We start from the raw sequence: 4565 nt of genomic DNA on the forward strand, positions 1-4565 counted from the left end.
TTTTTTGCGGTACACGGGCCTCTCACCGCTGCGGCCTCTCCCGCTGCGGAGCACAGGCTCCGGACGCACAGGCCCAGCGGCCATGGCTCACGGGCCCAGCCGCTCCGCGACACACGGGATCCTCCCAGACCAGGGCACGAATCCGCGTCCCCTGCATCGGCAGGCAGACTCCCAAAAACTGCACCACCAGGGAAGCCCCCCCAAGAATTTTAAATGTTAAATTTCCTGAGTATAAATGTGATACCTAATGCTAGTGTCGAATAACAGAACACTCAAACAACAGACGCTGCAGCGAAGGCTGGACGTGCCCACGGAGGTTTCGGAGACTCTGGCTGTAAAGCAAAGCTTGGTCCGCAAGGCCTGAGGACTTCCTAATCCAAACCTCTGCGAAGCCCGCCTCTCCAGAACACTCTGCAGGAAACGCCTGCTTGGCGCTGCGCTCAACGGGGACACAAAGCAAGCTGCAGGCGTCTGATCCGTCCTCCTAATCGGCAGGTGACGAACCACAAGCTGCCCGAGTTTGTAATAAATAGTGTTTCACCTACACAATTCTCCCTGCTGCAAAATAAGACGCGTCCAGTTATGTGGCAGCCAGTATTTCCCTGAACGTGCTCAGAACTTACTTTTCTGAACTCGACCAGATCTGCGCTCTTTCCACGCTTGAGAAAGTGAAACTCCTCTGTGAAGCCTCTCCTTAGAAAGCCTGGAAAACCTCTGCAATGGCAAAGCGGGGAGGCTGTGTACGGAGGCCGAGGACGACAAGGCTCGTGAGATGTCCGGCTGAGATGGGGATCCGCGGGGCGGCACCCGTGACCCGGAGGGGCTTCACCACCCCTCCCTCCCCTCCCGCCCCCGGCGGCCAGGGCAGCAGCTCCCGCAGAGGCCCGGCTGCCGGCCCCCGTCGGGACCCCGCTCGCTGCCTCCGCGGCTTCCTGCCTGAGCCTGGACTCCTCTCCCAGCGCCTGTCCTGCCGGGGGCCCTCAGGAGGCCACGTCCTCCCCCACCGTGTTGCTGAACAAGCAGCCGGCTACTTCCTCACTCGGTTCCCGTGAGCACCTGCTGCGCCCAGCAAACGCTCCTGACGCGGGCGTCTGTTACGTTTGTGTTTCAGCCGGTTTTGTTTCTCTCACCTGACATCAATCAGAGCCTAGACAACAAGGTTCTGAACCGGACAGATCAGTGACTTGAGAAATCATTTCACTTCCCTCAACTACGAAATGTGGAGAGAAACTTATAAAATATGAATTGGACAAAGCATACACAGCCCAGGGGTTCACCCACAGTTAATATTCAGCCACAGCCCTGGAAAGAAAAGGAGCCCACACACCCTCGACAGGCCTGTACACCCTCGGGCTGTAAGCAAGGGCCCTGGAGTGAAAACTGATTCGGGGGGTGGGGGGGCATCTCTGAGGAGGTCAAAGTTCAGACAAAGACCCCGAGACCCGGACTGAACCACCTTGGCCCTGATCCGGGGGCCGCCCTCCTAATCTGGAGCGCCATGCTGCCGAGAGCAAAGGAAATGGACTAGAAACCCTGCAGGGGTGACGGCAACACTCCACGACTCAAGTCCTTGCGGGGCCGTTTGCACAGTCCCCAAAGCTCCGGATTTCAGGTCAGCAGAGACCCCCTGACAGAGCAACACGGCGTTGAGATTTCACCCTGAGTTACACTGACATCTGCTGGTCTCTCGCTCTGTGATCTAAACACACATACAATCAAGACACGTCTTCACCTCTTCCTTGGGGCCGAAAGCAAACGCCACCAGAGGCAGTAGAAAACGTTAATAAAATAATGAAGAAATTATTAAGAGCACATCTTTACGCCTTTTCACGTTAATAAACCAAAAGAATACAGCATGATTTTCCTGTCCCTGGGCCACAGCTTCTTAACAGCCAGGCTGGAGTAGCTCCGTGCACAGTGGAACTTGTCAAACAGAATTTAACAAGAAGTGGAGGGGTTAGAAGTCAGTCCCAGCGGCACCAAGCAGGAGACCGCTCTCCTCTGGGGAGAACCGCACACACAGAGGCCGCACGTTCCGCAGATCTCCAGCAGTGAGATTAGGAGAAAGTGCATATTCACCAGTTCCTTCCGCAAAGTGACATGTGTCCTGTGTGTGTCAAGATCAAATTAATAAAGTGGGCAATTCAATGGGCTCAGAAAACTCCAAATCATAAGGAAAGGTGATTTCGTGGTGTATGTGTTTCCCGAGTTTGCAGAAATACACTCAAACATACGAGCACCCACCCCATTCGATCTGACTGCGGTGGTAGCTGTAACCCACGGAGAAGACGGGAGGCCCGATCGAAATTTCAAAGTTGGTCAAAGGTCAAATATGCTTATATAAAATACCGATAACACAGACACGGGACCTCCCCAGTAACATCTGTATGTGTTTGCTTGTCTGTGCCTACAGATTCCAAACACAGTTTGAAACTCTGTCACTGGAAATGTTCCCCTAAAAGAAACAAAGTTAATCCCCATATTTGCCACCCATTCTGGTAATAACTTTACTCTCTTTAATTTGTAAAACGCATCAAAGGGTCATCATCCCTGCCCCCCTCACCAGGCACCATCCAATCCACTTTTTGCTGCACCCCAGGAGTGACTCCTGTCTCACAGACGAACCAGCGGCATCTCCAGGTGGGGAAGAGCGTCCGTCCATCCCAGCTTTCCTTTCCGGCCTCAGGGGGCGTTTTCAGTTCCCTGGACGTGCGGCGTGGCCCCAGGGCCCGGCCCAGGTATCCCTCTCCCTGCCGCCACTCCTCCCCGGCAACGCGCACTCCTGCGTTAACGTCGCCGTGGCTCCCAGGGCTCACATCCACGCCGTCACGAGGCTGTGCAGAGCTCACTTCCCTGCTGGCTACTGTGGTCCCTGAGGCCAGTCCCACTGTCCACAGTCAGCACTGGACTGTCCCGCCACGTTCCTCAGCAGCTCCGCTGGACAGCAACAGCCGGGTGACCCCAGAGGCCAGCAGGGTGCCTGACACTGGACAGACACCCCATCATCTCCTAGCATGACTGTGGACATTTGTATTTCGTGCTGAAATGATGCTAGTGCCTACCACCCTCTAAAGCCTGGCTTGACCCCCTCCGCTCCTTTCCTGGTCGTGAACCTGCAAGGCAATGGGAACAGCGGGGAACCCAGAGCCCAGTGCGAATCGCACCAAGGCAGGAGCGCAGGTCCCCGCCCTGCAGGCGAGGCTGGCTCTCAGGTACCACGGGCTGCAGGGCTGATAACACTGTGACCGGCTGGGGAGGCGCCAGCACGCCCAGCATCTTGCGTGGTCAGAAGGGGGATCCTGCAGACCCAGCCGTTGGCATTCGCAGCTGGAGCCCCCCTTCCCTCACCCACCCCCGCGGCGGGCCCTCCTCCTGGCCCGGCCCGCGCTGGGTCGACGCCCCTGCGGCTCCAGCCAGGCCCTGGATGTTTGGGCTACTGCGGCTTCTGAAGAAACGAGCAGGGCCACACCGGCTGAGAAGGGAAAACCCGCCGACCCGGACATGAGTCATGACCCCTGAGAAGGAAGCTCAGGCCGCGGCCCTCGCGGAGTCACATCAGTAATAAACGCTGCCGCAGGTCTGGAAGGAGGTGACGTGGCTGCTCTCCACGTGGGGGGCTCTGTTTCTAAGCTGGATTCGCCAAGATTCAGCTGCTGGACCAGGCAGCCACGCTCTCTTTCCGAGAAGAGAGACGCCGGGCAGGGGCTGGAGAAGACGGGCTCAGGCAGCGCTTCCCCTTGGCCTCTGTGCTGAAGCCACTGGCAGCACACTGGGCTGGACAGGACGTCCTCATCCTCAGGACCAAGGCTCGTGCGCTTGCAAAGCGCGGAAACCCACAGACCATCATTCCATACATAGGAGATGTCCAGAGCAGACAGAGGTCCGCGCAGGCGAGGAAGCACTGGAGAGCTAACCTGTGAGGGCCTGACGGAAGGGCAGGGGCATCCCTGGAGGTCCCGAGAGCAGGTAACTTCTGGCTGGTTTTAGACCTCGCCCGCCCAAGGCTTGCAGAGCGGGGTTGGGCGGGGGGGCGGGTCTTACAAAAGTGCAGACATTCAGAATATTTCCTGCAGGATCTGAGGAGTATTTTAACACTGAAGTAAAGAGCTAAGAAAAATGTGTTGACATCAACTGCCCAAAAATCCAGCATTAAAAAGAAAGCTGGTGCCTTTCTGAGTGGATGCCACGCACCTCCTTTCCCAAGTCCCCTGGGAACCTGTGTGGCTCCCACCCAGATGCTCACCTCGCCGCCAGAGCAGTTTCCTGACTCACCCCAGGGTCTGGACTTCGTCCTCGAAATCTTCCAGGGGCTGCAAGCAGAACTCGAGAGCACTTGCTGATGCACTGAGGTCTGTGGACACCCTCCCTCTCTAGCGCTGGTTAAGAAACACGCAGCCCACCTCTGCGGCACCGGTGCCCTCTGCTCCCACCTCCAGGCACAGGCCAAGGCACATGCCCACCCAGGAGTCCCATTCTCTTCCTGCAGCTCTTTCCCCATCCCCAGAGCATCAGCCTCAGCAGGAGCGATGAGGATGCACACGTGGTCCCCTTGTGGGGGGGGGGGG

This window comes from Neophocaena asiaeorientalis, unplaced genomic scaffold, assembly GCF_003031525.2.
Source record: "Neophocaena asiaeorientalis asiaeorientalis breed wild unplaced genomic scaffold, Neophocaena_asiaeorientalis_V1.1 scaffold576, whole genome shotgun sequence".
NCBI lineage: Eukaryota > Metazoa > Chordata > Mammalia > Artiodactyla > Phocoenidae > Neophocaena > Neophocaena asiaeorientalis.